Source organism: Podarcis erhardii (assembly GCF_964252035.2).
Source record: "Podarcis erhardii genome assembly, chromosome: 7".
NCBI lineage: Eukaryota > Metazoa > Chordata > Lepidosauria > Squamata > Lacertidae > Podarcis > Podarcis erhardii.
Window position 1 is genome coordinate 1327777 of NC_138511.1, and position 15599 is coordinate 1343375.

The following is a 15599-nucleotide window of genomic DNA, read 5'->3' on the forward strand; positions in this document are numbered from 1 at the left end:
AGGGCTTCGAGCTTTCTGGACGGGGCAAGAGCGACAATGGGTGCTAGTGCCGCCTGGAGCTCGTTGGAGACGAATTGACAAGTCGCAGTGGACGGCTCGCCTTGAACGTCTGTGCAAGTGTATCTAATTTTCTCTTTTTCACATTAAAAATCCATTGTGGAAAAAACAAGGGGACTAGAACTGCAGGTCTGTGTGCAACTGTATTTGTATTTTGTTACTACTTTTTTATGGGGCCTCGGGAAGCGCAGCGCCTCCTTCGCCCCCCACAGCTGAGGGAAAAGCAAGGCGAATAGAGGCGCCTCAAACTCTTATCGATCCACACACCCGACACCCTCCCGCCGCCCACCTCCCGGGTCTCGCCCAGGCAGCTGGCGGAGGAGGAGAGCCGGTTGGGACGGAGGGAGGGAGACCAGGGCCCGGGCAGCCACGGCACGCGTCGAGTCTGGCGGCCGTGCTGAAGAGACCCACCAGGCAGCCCAGCCTCGAGCGAGGGAGCACCCAGGCCTTCTCTCGCCCCACCCCCTCCGGCCGCCATTTGCCTCCTTGGCTGCTGCTTCCCTATCTCCCCTCACAAACGCGGTTTCCGCTTCAGCACTGCCCACCAAGGAGGGACTGAAAGGGAGAAGGGCCGCCTTTCTCGGATATGGCAGGGTTGGGAGGGGGGAGAAGCAGCCCACTCACTGGGTCCCGCGGTGATCGGGGCCGCTCCCCCCCCCACCGTGTACAAGAAGGCGGCCCGCCGGCAGCTAGCAGGGTGCCTCTTCTGTGAGGAGCGCGGTGGCGGCAGTCGGGGAGGGCGGTCGGCACGTCATAATACTGTAATAATAATAATGATGATGATAATAAAATACAAAAAGCCCGCCTCCTCTCCCCCCCCCCCCCGTAGGATGGAATCTGCTGCCGAGCCCACCCCCAGCCCGCCAAACTCTGGCGCCAAGCAAGGTAATGGCGGTGGGGGCAGATGCCGTGTTGAGGGCAAAGGGAGTCGAGCTGAGGCAAGATGGGCAAAAGAGGAGGAGCCATGGGGGGGGGGGATAAATATTTAACTAACTGAGCAATTACGTCCAAAAAGCAGAACTGCTGTGTCTCTGACCTTTGACCCTCTAACCAACAACTAGACCACTCTTTCAGGACCTTGTTTACTCCAACCCGTTTGTCCGGTTGTTTGTGCGGTCTTAACCCTAACCACTAACCCTGGTGGCCTTTTGGCTGAGAAATGTTCTCCCTAAAGATACCTGCCTAATGCTTACATTGGCATATTTCAGTTCTAAACAAAGCCTTTTTGTGCCCCCATGCATTTTAACATGTTCCTTAAAAAGAAAACTTAATTCTGAGACTGATTATTATTTTAATTTCTATCTTGACAGCATTTGCATATTATCTTTTAAGGAGAGTGTTACACTTTGTAACAATCTCTTACTGCTCGGAAATGTCTTCTAATGGTTTAGCCAAAATCTGCTTCCTTGCAATTTCCACCCATCAGTTATAGTGTGATGTGTGCAGAAATGCTTGAATGAAGAATTGCACACACACACATGGGCCCGGGATAACATGAAAGCATTTTGCAAGTGAATTTGCAGGTGGTGGTGATGTAAGGACTTCCACTTTATTATGTGCAGAGATGCCAATGGTCAGTAGCGTTTACTCCTTCTCCTTTTCAACAAAATTGCTGGTTTGTAAATTTTTAAGTTTCATCTTGGAAGAAAAGTGAATCACAGTTGTGATAGGAATTTTATGGTCTTAGATATATGGTAATGTTCATAACCGCACATACATAGATCAACACAGGAAGGCCAACCTGGAACCATTTTGATTCCTAAACTGAGCAAATGTTTTCTCTGCAAGGTCAAACTGGGAAAGTCTCCCCATTGTCTCTTTCCTCACAAATCCTGTCTTAAGGACACATTTAAGATATGAACAGGGTGTGAGCCTGTGACCTGGCCTAGGAAATAAGTATTTTACCACTACAAAAGAATGGCCAGGATCCCCAGGAAATCCAATCAAGTAACCTGCCAGACAGGAGATAAACAAGGACAAGAGAAAAACAACATTTAAATTTCTGTGATGTAGGTGGGATGTATCTGAGAGGTGGTCTTAGGTTACACCCCTTCTGTGATGTATGCATAATGTTTCTGGGGGTGGTCTTGATCTAGAGGATGGGAATTTCAAAAGTCTTTTATAAGCCCTTGCACAGCATTTTTGTGGGTCCTCTTCCTCTCCTGCGTGTGAGGGGAGCACCCTGTTGCAACAGATCAATAAAGATCAAGCTTACTAGCTGCTTTGCTTCTCAGAATTCTCTGGTTGGCCTCTGTTATTTTCTCCTACCAATAGGGAACTTATGTAAGGACTCTATATGGGCTCTTGGGTACCCCATAAGGGAAAAGGGCATAATTTTTTTATTTACAACACAGTGCAAATGGAATTAAAAGTATGTGTGAACTAAGCTCCACTTTGTCTGTGACCAAAGGTTAGCCTTTGTCCAAAATATCTGCTTCGCTTAAATACCACTTGCTATTGACGCAAAACGGAGATGTTATGTGAAATGATGGCTTCTATAGAGAAACCACATACCAGCAGCTGATGGTAATGATTAACTAGCTGCAGATGTCAGTTGGTTTAAATCAGGGGTCAGCAAACTTTTTCAGCAGGGGGCCGGTCCACTGTCCCTCAGACCTTGTGGGGGGGGGGCGGACTATATTTTGAAAAGAAAAGAACAAATTCCTATGCCCCACAAATAACCCAGAGATGCATTTTAAATGAAAACACACATTCTACTCATGTAAAAACACCAGGCAGGCCCCACAGATAACCCAGAGATGTATTTTAAAGAAAAAAACACGCTGATTCCCAGACTGTCCGAGGGCTGGATTTAGAAGGCGATTGGGCCAGATTCGGCCCCCGGGCCTTAGTTTGCCTACCCATGGTTTAAAACTCATGGTTTTTCTGCATTCTGCAGAAAAGCACTGTGTGTTTATTCACCCAATAAGGGTAACTGCTCAACAAGTCATGTGATTCCATCACTCAGGGTGGCACACAAAGTGGCGTAGCAAGGTCAGGTGGTACCTGGTCCAGAATTTTTTCTGTCACCCCCCCCCCCCCACACACACATTGAAATTATTAAAAGAAGGCTTTTGCTGCCCTGGGCAGTCACTGAGTTTGCCGCCTCTCTTGCTGTTCCTCATGTGGGAGTCCTGTCGATTTGCCACGGTCCTCCCCTCCATTCCGAGTGTCCTTCCCTTCTCTTTCTCCCCCCCCCCAGCTTCCCAAAGGGTGGGAGGAAACTCAGTTCCTGTCACCTCACACTCCACCTCTTCTTTGCTTTCCTTATTTGTTTTTTAAAATCATATTTATTAAAATTTTCCAATCAAATCAAATGATATATTCCAAATTATACAAACTATCCAATAAACAAACAAATCCCAATGTTATGCCTAATTATAAATTATTATTATTATTTAGCTGACTTCCCATGATTCAAGATTGGAGGGGATCCTAATCATCTCATATTTCTACTGCATTTCAAAATATTACAATAATTCCCTTAATACATTCTGATGTTAATCCTTCATTATTTTCAACAGCCTCTGCGTTCATTCTGCAAGAGAGTTAAAGTCCAAATAAAATGTTTCTGTGCGGATTTTATGTCTTTACTATTCTTCTTTACAGTCCAAATCTGCAGTCCAAGATTCCCCTCTGTAAATTCATATCCTCTCTTCACAAACTGGTGTTTCTGCCAAATCAGTCCAGGAGGTAGCTGCCATTTCCACAAACAGTCCAGATAAAATCAAATCATGGTGTCTGCCCAATGTTGTTCCTTAACCAGCTGCTATTCAAACATTAGCTTTTCCTGGGGAGGGGGGTTACCAAGTAAACTGGAAATACAAGTATCGAAAAGTAAAATGTTAGAGGTTTCCCCCCACCCCATAGCAATATAGTTTGATTCAGCTAGCTGGTCAGTCTACTTTCGGTTTCACTCCTGGCTCCTTGTTAAATTAATACTGCGTCAGAAACCTCCCAAGCAAGTTCTTTGGCATTTCTCCAGTTGTTAATGAGATGTCTCTTCTAGTCCAGGGGAGTCTTTTGATCTTCTTCCAGGAAACCAAGAGTCGAAAGCCTTGATTTTCCTTCCTCCCCGTCATTTCCACATAGTTAGTAATTTATTAGAGTTATTAAAATCTTATTATATCAACAAATGTAATTTTTTTAGTCTCACTTAAGTCCGGCAGTCGTTTCTTCCAGAGGGGATTTGCCAAATGTAATCGCATAGGCAAGTATCAAAGGAAAGTAAATAAAGGCTCACCCCCCTCCTTTCCGTTCTGTCAAATCGGCATCTCAAATGATAGTCCCTTTTCCATTTGAGTTTATCAAGTCTTCAGAGGCTGGATGAAATAGCAGAAAAAATCCTCCCTCTTCATTCAAAGTATGTCCATTATTTAAATCCAATTTTTCATCTTAAGAAATGGAGACTTGTTGCTCGCGGATACAACTTTGGAGAGTGGCAGAAACGCGTGGGGGCTTTCCATCCAGTGCCCCCCCAGCCCCTTATTCCCTCTGGATTTGGGGCCAGGTGTTGGGTGACTGTGGATGAGACTATTTCCTCCTGCCCTGGAGGAGTTTGGGAGGCTGATTACTCCCATCTCAGCCTCTAATTGCCCGTGTGAAAGGGAGACGATGGAATTTCAGCCATCTTCAGTGGCCATCTTCTTTGCTTTACTTAATGCCTCATCATGTTCTTTGAAGAAGTGTGCATGCACACGAAAGCTCATACCTAGAACTAACTCAGTTGGTCTTTAAGGTGCTACTGGAAGGAATTTTTTTTTTTTTTTTTGACCATGGCAGACCAACACGGCTACCTATCTGTAACTGGAATCATGTTCTTTGTTTCTCTTGCTTCAAACACAGACAGCTCAAGCACCTGCCTGGCAAAAGCACCCAAGAATAGTGGAAATCTGGAGCAATAAGGGAGGATGTAATCTCTCATACCAGCATGCTGCTTCTGTGAACAGCCATAAGTACAGTGCTCAATTACAGTGGATTTAGTTGGTGTCATAGTTGCCCCCCCCCCCCCCGTGCCTGCAACAAGCCCCGTTGGGTCTTTTTGCAGCCTGCTGCAGGCATGGGAAATCCAATGGGGCTTGTCGGAGGTGTGGGAAGACCCGGCAAGGCCCGCCACAGTGAGGTCTGGCCCCTCAAGGTGGGTGGGTGGGCTTAACCCCATTCCAATTTTGCGGGGTGGGTTGGTCTGAGGTCCTATGGGTGCCTATGAGGTGCCTATTGGTGGTGTGGTCAGATGAGGACTGCCTTCTTAAACCTTCCCTAATCTAGGTAAGTGCTTTACAAAATTCCATGTTTTTAAAAAATCCCCAAATTGCAGCAAGTGACACTGGAGCCCATGAGAAGGCATTTTCCTTTCTGTTCTTCTAAGTCCCACTAGTCCCTTTCAGCCTGAAAGGTTCTACGCTTAGGCAGGAATAACCAGCACCAATATAAGATGGGGGGACACTTGGTTTACCAGCAGCATATTTTAACAGGATCTAGGAGTCTTAGTAGACTACAATATGAGTCAACAATGTGATGCTGCAGCAAAAGAAGCTAATGCGATTCTAGGCTGCATCAACAGAAGTCTAGTCTCTAGATCAAGTACCACTCTACTCTGCCTTGGTCAGACCACACTTGAATACTGTGTCCAGTTCTGGGTGCCACAATTTAAGAAGGACATTGACAAGCTGGAATGTGTGCAGAGGAGGGCAACCAAGATAATCAAGGGTCTCGAAAGCAAGCCTTATGAAGAGTGCTTGAAGGAAATGAGGAGACTGAGAGGAGATATGACAGCCATATTCAAATATTTGAACGGCTGTCACATGGAAGGTGGAACAAGCTTATTTTCTCCCGCTCTGGAGGGTAGGACACAAAACAATGGCTTCAAGTTACATGAAAGGCTATTCTGACGAAACATCAGGAAGAACTTTTCTGACAGCAACAGCCCTTCAGCAGTGCAACAGACTCCCTTGGGAGGTTTTGCCCTCTCCTTCCTTGGACGTTTGTAATCGGAGGTTGGATGGCAATCTGTCATGGATGCTTTAGTTGAGATTTCTGCATTGCAGTGGGTTAGACTAGGGGCCCTTCCAACTTTACAATTCTAAGATTTAATAGAAGGGCCTTACAATATAATGCAATTTAGTCCCATATGATTAAGCAATTATAAATAAACGAGTCTCTCCCACCCTGAGAATAATGCACTCAGATCAACTAGTTTGTGCAGATCTTTTTGGGTAAGATAATAACATAATATTATCTTAATATTATGACATAAAAAGGTCATAATAACATCCAGCTAAATCCTACTTAGGGCAGACCCTTTAAAATTAATGTTTGGATTTTTAATTCATTTCAGTAAGTCTACTCTGAGTAGGACTAGCATCTGAGGCAACCTGTGTGTGAGAGAGAGGGGGGAGGGAGATAGATATGTAAATTTACATAGCAGGAGGAGGGCAAATGAGGGCTGCCAGCAAATGTAAAAAGGATGGGACAGCTGCATATGCCTGCATTGCAGAAGGTTGGACTAGATGAGCCTCAACAGGGTCCCTTCCAACTCTACAATACTATCATTCTAGGGGAAAGGAGCTATAACGCTCTCTCCCACAGTGGGTCTAGGCACTACTATTAGGCACTACTATAAGGCATTTGTTGAAGGATGGAAGCCACCTTGAGTAAACCTTTTGAGAAAGAATGCAGGGTATCAATGATAAAGAAAGATCCTTTTGAGAAAGAATGCAGGGTATCAATGATAAAAAAGAAACAAAAGTTGGGTCAAGCTAGACGTGACATTAGTTTTGTGAATGTGATTAACCTAGAATCTTTATTTTGTTATGTTTCCCTTAGGATTTTGCCCTAAAGGCCGGTCTTACATTTCTGTCTATGTGTCTGTCTATGTTTAAGATGCTATATTTAAAAGGATGGGAAGTACTCTATTAATTGACAGCTTCTTTTTCTAGTGTCATGTTAATGCCAAGCATGTCTACTCAGAAGTAAGCCCCACCATGCTCAACTAGACTTACTCCCAAGTAAGCAGGTGTAAGATTGCAGCCTCTCGCTGCTTCTCCTGCATTCTCCCTGTTCCTTCTCACTTTCCTCAAAATGTAAAATCCTTGCGTCTAATAGAAAAAAAATATGTACTGACAGGCTGAGCAAAGCTGAGCATATGGAGTACAGGCAAAACGGCAGTGTGTGTGTGCCACTGACTCTGCCAAAGCTTAGGCTTCCTGATAGTTATGCAATGATTTCTTTTAATTCTAAAGGATACCCTGAACATCCCACTGAACATCAGGGCTGTCTCTGGTTGCTGTCTCTGGTTGCAGAATCCTCGGTGATGGAAACATCCCCTTGTGATGCATCCATGCGTTGGTGAGATACATGTTTGGTACAGGCTCAGGATGGACAGAGGAACCATGAAACTAAGGAATGGGGGCTCCAGATTCGACAGGGAGCAATAGGCACCTGAGGAAACTTTGCCTTCACCCCATTTCCCCTAAGAATTACGCCTCCCCTCTCCTACTGCTTAGCCAACCAGTCCCTCCCCAGCCTCGGTTTCCCCACGGGCGCCTGTTCCTAAGCACTACATGACAACCGCATCCCCCCTGCCAGTCCCCATTCCTTTCACAGACATCAGGGCTGCGTGAGTGGAGAGCTGATATTGCTGAGAAGCACCTGTCTCTCCCCCCCTCAACCCACCCCTTTCGCTTTCTTTCTCCTTCTCCACCAGCGTCCCCCTCCCTCCCTCTCTCTCTTTTTCGCCCTTTTGGATAATATTTATTCAGGTTATAAAACATTATCAAAAAAACAACAACAGAAAACACAATACAAAAAAACCCCAAGACATTTCCAAGAAAAAATGTAAAAAACAAAAAAAAACCAGATAAAAAGGAAAAAATAATAATTAGAAAATACATACAATCAAAACAGAAAAAAACAAGTTATACCTTTACATAATTTTTTTCTATGACTTATTTCCTTGACCTCCTCACACCTCTCCTCTTTGTTTTCTAGTTCAAATAGATATTTCAGCAAATCCTTCATCTTTATTTTTATCCTAATAATTTATCTTAATATACTATAATTTTCCATTCTCTCTTTCACCAATTAGCTATCCACTTTTACTTTATTTAATCTTATTTCTCATTAAAACTGATATATTTAAACCTATTCTCTTAAGACATTTCCCCTAGGGTCATAAAAATTCCATTCCACAATTTCTCCATCTCTCATTAAAAGCATTTTTTTAAAAAAAAAAAATTCTCAATATATACACTTTAAATTCCCAATTTTCTTTCACCGTCTCCCCTCCCCGGTCTCGGCCCCTGCCAACAGTTCCATCGGCTTACAACAGTCCATCAACCTGGAGATCTCAAATCTGAGGCTCTTAAGTCTTTTTCATGTCCCATCTGCCGATCTTCTTGATAATCTTTAATATTAAGAAACAGTTCTCGGGGGAGCTCCAACCCAACGATGGTCATATTCCTTCTTATCAAGTGTGCCAGATTTCTATAATTAAAGATAGGGCCCATAAAGTATTCCCGATCTTGTTTCACACTTCTTCCGAGTCCAAAGGCCCCAGGAACTTCGGTCCCCTCCTGGCTCAAATTCATATCCCAAAAGTCATTTGATCCCCACATAGGGTGATCTCTCCACTTTTCATTTTCCAAATCAAGCCAGGCTCCCATCTCCAAAAACTGGCTTCTCCTAATTACAGTCATGTAAGGCCTCAACTTGTAATCCTCCAATTGTCTCTGTAGGGTTAAAGCTCCCCCTTGCATCACTTTAACAACAACTTTCTCCTTCTCTGGTTCTTCAGTTTGTTCAATTGAGAAAGATTCTTGTGCCAGATTCTTGTCGACTTCTTTACTAATGCCTACTTTTGTTCCCAAAATATCAACGCTGGTAGCCATGGCATCTATCTGTTCATGCAGCTTTCCCAACAGATAAAATGTCCTATTCAATTCAAGCGTAACTTTTTTCTCCGCCGACATCCTTGAAATGTCCAAGGTCAAAGCTAATTTCTCAGAGTTTTTATCTTTAGGCTAATTTCCCAGCTGCACTCTTATGACCATGTCCCAAAACTCCCTCTAGAGGAAAGCAGTCTATCAATCCTTCCAGCACAGTCCCCAAAGTCTCAAAAGTAAGTTAATAACAATTCCAGTTACCTTTCCTTCTTTTTAGACGCAGAAATGGACAATGGAAACAAAGTCTTTCTTTGTATCTTAACAGCTAGCTGTCAAATTTGACAGCTGTCAAACCTTTCTATTCACCGTCGATGGGCTCCTCGCGGACCTCTCCCGGGTTTGGAGACGTGACGCTTCAGTTCCTAAATTTTACCTTCTCCAGCAGGCTTCCCCTGCTTCCAAAGGGAGTGTAAGTAATAGTTTCAATCAGTGAAGTTTTAATCCTTTCGTAGAACTTTCCAAGACCTTAGTTAACAAACTCTTTGCTTCAGTCTATTTACAGAAGGGGGAGGTGGACTTCCTGTTTAGACCTTCCCCCGTTCCTTGCCAAATTAAATTGTTTTAAAAACCTAATTTCCCGTTCTACTGACGGGTTGTTGTTTGAAATCCAATTGTCCACAAGAAAAAGTCAGCGCTCTCCGGCAACGGCTGTGCGGCTTCACTCCGTAAAAATAGCGGTTGATTCAAAACACCGCACCGCTCACCCCACGTCGTTTCGAAGCCCCCAAAAAGGGGTTTCCCTGCGGGTAGGGGGGGCGCTCCTGGTGTCAGCCAAATCCCACATTCCCAGGCTTCCTCTGCCTGGGATTTTTGAAGGGTCTCCGCCTTCGCTGTGGCGGCAAGACCCGATTTTTGCGGAGCCAGCGGTGGAGGAAGCATCTCTTGGTACGGGATCCGCCGTGTGGCACCAGTGGCGGCACCAGCGACGGAAGCCACGGCTCGGCGTGGCGCATCCCATCACTGGCGTTGATGTTGGCGTTGTGCGTGCCGAGCGGCAGCTTCTGTCATTGTCAGTGCTACACACAAAGCATTACATGCCGCTCAGAACACGAGTGAGGAGCCTGTGTCATCCAACATTTTGTCACCCCCACCCAGGGTGGCACTCGGGGCGGACCACTCCCCCCACACCCACCTTGATACATGCCTGGGCACACAGCCAAGCCTTTCCCTGGACATACCCAAGACAGGACCATGCTGTGCCTTCCAAATATTCACCACTAGACAAAGTTTGTGCATCTCTGAGTTTCATTGCCACATGTCCCTCCAAAAATCACCATTATTTCCAGCAAGAATTTGAACAGCTCAACCCTCAACTCACATACATGACATAATCATGACACGCATGATTACGTAGCATACTACATAATCTTTATACTATGCATATCTGATTGGCATACATACCCACCTGATCTTGGATTCTTACAAAATAAATGGACAGCATGTGCTGCCACCCTAATCAGTATAGCTGGGATGATGGGAGTTGCTGTTCAACCACATCTGGAGGGCATCAGTTTTCCCTTCTCTAGCATGGAAGCATGATGGGAATTAGAGTGGGTAAGGATGAACTTTGAGATCTCAAACCCCGATCTCTAGTTCAACACTCTGTCTGCTATGCCATACTGGAGTGAAATTGCACTGTATTTTTTGAGCCCATAGCTTGTTAGAAGGTGGGTGTCAGGTTGAGATCTATGAAAAGAAAAGAAAAAAATCCAAACAGATAAGCCTCCACTAGGGACTTCTCAGTTTATCTTCATAGCCTGTGCAATGTTTCTGTCTTATGTATGAAAACAATTTTGCAAATATGGGTGACCAGAAATCAGGTCTTATAGATCTCCATTGGGATCATGTCTTCTCCTGGAGCTTTATTAGCTAGTTGGCTTGCGATTAGCCTCTTAATCTGATTGGTCATTCTGATAACTATAGTAAACTTTTGGGGGTAGGTCAGGACAGGGGCCATATATTTCTGTAAAATATGTCACCCAATCCTTTCCTTGGACAGATGCTTCTAACGAGTAGCCCAGCCCATTTGTGCCTTGGGCAACCAGATGCCAAAATTTCCGTGAGTCCTTCTGAAGTGCTGCATCTCCCAAGTCTTTCCACTGTTGTTCATAATATATTTGTTTCTTGCTTTTAAGTAATAATTTATAGTTGTTTGGTAACTGGGCTACCTCAGCTTGTAGGGCAAGATTGTGCTTATCCTATTTTAACTTCAATTTTCTAAGTACCCTAGCTAGGCATTTTTTTCTATTCTGACATTCATACATCAACAGCTCAGGTCGTATACCTGAAGGGCGGAAGTTGAGTATAATTGCCCCAATATATACAAAGGGCGATAAGAAAAACCCTGCCAATTATAGACCCATTAGTTTGTTAGATGTAGCCTCCAAACTATATGCCAGGCTCCTTCTTGGGAGACTAGAAGAATGGGCAGATACAAATAAGGTGATATCTGAAGTCCAGGCAGGTTTCCAAAGAGGGAAATCCATATTGGACCAGTGCTTTGTGCTGAACTTTCTGCTATGTAAATACATCCATAATTTGAAGCAAAAATTATATGTTGCTTTTATTGATCTAAAGTCAGCTTTTGATACGGTCCCAAGACACGCATTGTGGCAAAAATTGGAAAAGACAAATATAGACCTCCGTCTATTATTTCTCATCAAAACATTATATACTGACACATCAATACAAGTAAAGGTGGATCTGGCTGGCCATCTCACCACTAGAATTAAGACCACTACTGGAGTCAAACAGGGATGCATTTTGGCACCTTTCCTGTTCAATTTTTATATTAATGACATGGTTAAAGAACTGGAGGGCCTACAGTTTGCCCCTGTCACAATTCTCGACCAAAAACTCTCAGTTTTAATGTATCCTGATGACCTAGTACTTATATCTAGAACCCAGGTGGGCCTGAGACGGCTGCTTGCAAAATTAAGTTCATATTGCATGAGGAATGCTTTATCTATAAACTATGTGTAAAGGGATTAGGGGTTGCTTGTGCGTAAGCGCCAAAACCGCTCCAAGCTGAGTAGTTGGCTAAAATTTTCCCTGACCGGACAGCCCTTACTTCGTGGCTGCCTTAATCACTGGCAGAATCCGTCAGTGGGCGTTTCCTGAACTTCTTCCAACATAAGAGCTCCTTGACAGAAAGTCTCCGCCTGGATTCCCTGCGCGACAGCTTTCTGCGCAGAGTGGGCGTCCCCAGGGGAGGTCCTGAGCTCTCTCCACTGGTCTCGCTGGAAGCGTCCCTGCGCCTTCCCTCCTCCTCCTCCTCCTTCCCTCCTTCCTCAGCGGAAGATCTCCCTCTTTCCCTGCTGGTTCCCTCCCCAGCGTCCGAGAGCCTCTCCACCACCCTGCGCTCCGATGGCAGTTCCCTAACATCCACCTCCCCTCCAGGACCCCCCTCACCCCCGGTCCGTCGCCTTTCTTCAGCCGGTGATGCTGGGAACCCCCTGAAGGAACCTTCCCCATCTTCTGATGACTGGAACACTGCTCTCCACCTGCTACTACCTCTTCCCACTGGAGAATCTTCCCAATCCGATTCCACCCCTTCAGACACTTCTCCTCCCTCCTGCCCAGACGCTGGAAAGCCCACAAACTCCTCTTCATCGTCTGTGGTGCCAAATTGCTCCTCCCAGAATCTCGCTAAGGGTCTGGGCCTCCTTGGGAACCTGCGGTGAAACTCTTCCAGGAGAAACTCATCCTCGATGGTTTCCGCTGGCACCCATGCATTTTCCGACTCAGGCTCCCCCTCCCAAGCCACTAGATACTCCACCTGTCTTCCCTTCCACCTTGAATCTAGTATCTCCGCTACGTGACTGCTGCGCTCCCTCTCCTCTACCTGTGGGTGTACGGGAACCTCTCCTTCTCGTCCCTGAAATTCCCTCCCTGCCCGGTATGGTGAGAGTAATGACCTATGGAATACCGGGTGTAGTTTCATGTTGTCAGGCAGTTTGAGCCTAAAGGCCACCGGGTTCACCTGCTGTGTTACCTCGAAGGGTCCCAGTCGCTTAGGCCTTAATTTCTTGCAACCTCCCTTGAACGGTAACCCTTGGGTTGACAACCACACCCGGTCCCCCACCCTTATGGTCTCTCCTTCCCTCCTGCTCCTATCTGCCTGCCTTTTGTACACTTCCTTAGCCCTCTCCAAGTTCATCTTAAGCTGTTGGTGCAGGGCTTCCATCTCTTCCACAAACTGTTCAGCTGCGGGCACACTCCATCTCTCCTCCCCTTCCCCTGGGAATGCTCTGGGGTGACAGCCATAATTGGCCATGAACGGGCTCATCCCTGTGGACACATGCTCCATGTTATTGTAGTGTGCTGGACCCGGGGGAGAGGTACCGTGAGCGTAGTCTGAGTCCACACGAAGAGGGGCGAGGTCCGAGGCGGAGAGCCGGGCGGGGAACAGGAACGCTGGAACAGGAGGCCGAGCAGGGTACAGGAACACCGGATGGTCAGGAACAGGAGGCCGAGCAGGGAACAGGAGCACCGGATGGTCAGGAACAGGAGGCCAAGCAGGGATCAGGAACACAGGAAGGTCCAAAGCCAACAACGACGTTGCTCCCGCAACCTGGGGCCGGGCTGACTGGGCTTTTATCCTCTTCTAAGGCCAGGGGCGGCCCCGGCCCCCAGGAGCCCCGCCTCCTCTGGCCTTAAGGCGAGCACTCCTCCTGGGAGCAACCAGTTCCCTTCGCCTCTCTGCCCTAAGCCTCTGCAGATCAGGAGAGGCCGAAGGGTTACTGGGCCCTGGAGGAGGCTCACCTGTAGCCACTGAGTCCTCAAGCCCCTCTGGGGCCAGAAGGGTTTCACCTGGGGCCAGCTCCCGGTGCTCTGCCACAGGTGCAGGCTCTTCAGCATCTAGGCCTTGCCCCAGTTCAGCCGGCCCTGGAGGCGGGGACTCCTGTGCAGGCTGGGATTCCTCTGGTTCATCCTCTGAATCGGAATCCCAGGCCATCACATGTAGGCAAATTCAGCCAAAGCCAATTTCTCTACCCAGTCATTCTCCCTCTCGCTGACGTAGCACCGTAAGTATTGTTGGAGTATACTGTTCACTCTTTCTGCCTGCCCGTTGGTCTCTGGGTGCCTGGCCGTCGAGAAATTGACCTCTACGTGAAGTAGGCTCATGAGCTTCCTCCAGAACCCGGAAGTGAATTGTTTCCCTCGGTCTGATAAAACCCTCAAGGGGGCGCCATGCAGCCTGAAAACATGTTCCACAAACAGCTTGGCGGTTTCCTCCGCCGTCACCGCATGTGAGCAAGCGATGAAATGGCACATCTTAGTTAACAAGTCGACTACTACCATGACGGCCATCTTGCCCCTTGACTTGGGCAAATCGGTCATAAAATCTATGGACACTGCCTCCCATGGTCTTTCTGGTGTGGGTAATGGTTCCAGTAACCCCGCGGGTGCCGCCCTCTCCCCTTTGGCTCTCTGGCAGCGGTCGCACCCCCTTATATATTCTCGTACATCTTCCCTCACCTTTGGCCACCAGAACTGCCTGGTGACTAACAACATGGTTTTGTGTTGCCCAAAATGTCCCGCCGTGGGGCTGTCGTGCAGTTGTTTGAGTACTCTACTCCTCAAGTCCCCCTCTGGTATATACAATGCCCCCCTGTAATACAGTGCCCCATCCTTTTCCTCAACCCCCCCCCCCGGGTTTCCTCCTACCCTCCTGAGTTCCCTGATCTTGCTTTGGGTGTACTCGTCATCTGCCGTCCCCTCTGCAAGCTCCCGTCGCCCTACCAACACTCCCCCACACACCCATCGGTCCTCGGGTATCACATGTCGTTCTTCCGGTGCTCCCTCTCCTTCCAGGTACTCTGGCTTCCGGGAGAGAGCGTCTGCTCTGACGTTTTCCTCCCCCGGTACGTAACGAATCTCAAAATGGAATTTGGAAAACTCCTGAGCCCACCGCACCTGTCTCTGATTGAGTACCCTCACCGTTCTCCAGTATTCCAGGTTCTTATGGTCCGTGCACACCTGGATCTTGTGCTGCACCCCTATCAGCAAATGTCTCAAGCGTCCAAACGCTTCGTAGATAGCCAGCAGCTCCCGGTCATACACCGTGTAGTTCTGCTCCGACTTGTTCAACTTCCGGGAGAAAAAGGCACACGGTCTCCAACCGGACTGGTTTCCTCCCCCTGGCTGGAGCAGTACAGCCCCCACCGCTCTGTCCGATGCGTCGGTCTCCAGCCTCATTGGCTTCTGCAGATCCATGTGCAAGAGCTGCTCTTCCGAAGCGAACGCCTTCTTTAGCCTTTCAAAAGATTGCTGCGCTTCCTCCGTCCAGACGAACTTCTTGCTACTGAGGCAATCTGTGATGGGTGCCGTTAAGTGGGCAAAGTTCTTGATGAACTTCCGATAGACGTTCCCAAACCCCAGGAACCTCTGCACGTCCTTCCTGGTCTTGGGTGTCTTCCATTCCAGTACCGCTTGTACCTTGCCTGGATCCATAGCTAGGCCCTTGTCTGACAATCGGTACTCCAGGAACTTGACCTCTCTGGTGTGGAACTGGCATGTCTCCAGTTTGAGCCACAGCTGGTGCTCCTGTAGCCTCTTGAGCACTTCCTGGACATCTCTGACATGTTGCTCCTCGTC

At 47.1% G+C, this 15599-nt stretch overlaps 3 long non-coding RNA genes across 4 annotated transcripts in view; 2 read left to right on the forward strand and 1 right to left on the reverse strand.

The window, feature by feature from the left end:
- Positions 1-901, forward strand: part of LOC309346406 — a 33303-nt gene extending 32402 nt beyond the window's left edge. Inside the window, exon 4 of the long non-coding RNA XR_014158619.1 lies at positions 887-901. This is a non-coding gene — a long non-coding RNA (uncharacterized lncRNA). The remainder of the gene's footprint in view (positions 1-886) is intronic.
- The window catches only part of LOC309346405, a 32021-nt gene extending 30912 nt beyond the window's left edge, over positions 1-1109 (reverse strand). The window contains exon 1 of one of the 2 annotated variants that reach the window (XR_014158616.1): positions 1094-1109. This is a non-coding gene — a long non-coding RNA (uncharacterized lncRNA). Of the gene's footprint in view, positions 1-576; positions 642-1093 lie in introns of those variants that run through there. The other variant, XR_014158617.1, reaches the window with a different exon arrangement.
- The window catches only part of LOC309346403, a 308888-nt gene that overhangs the window by 226623 nt on the left and 66666 nt on the right, over positions 1-15599 (forward strand). The window lies entirely within an intron of this gene.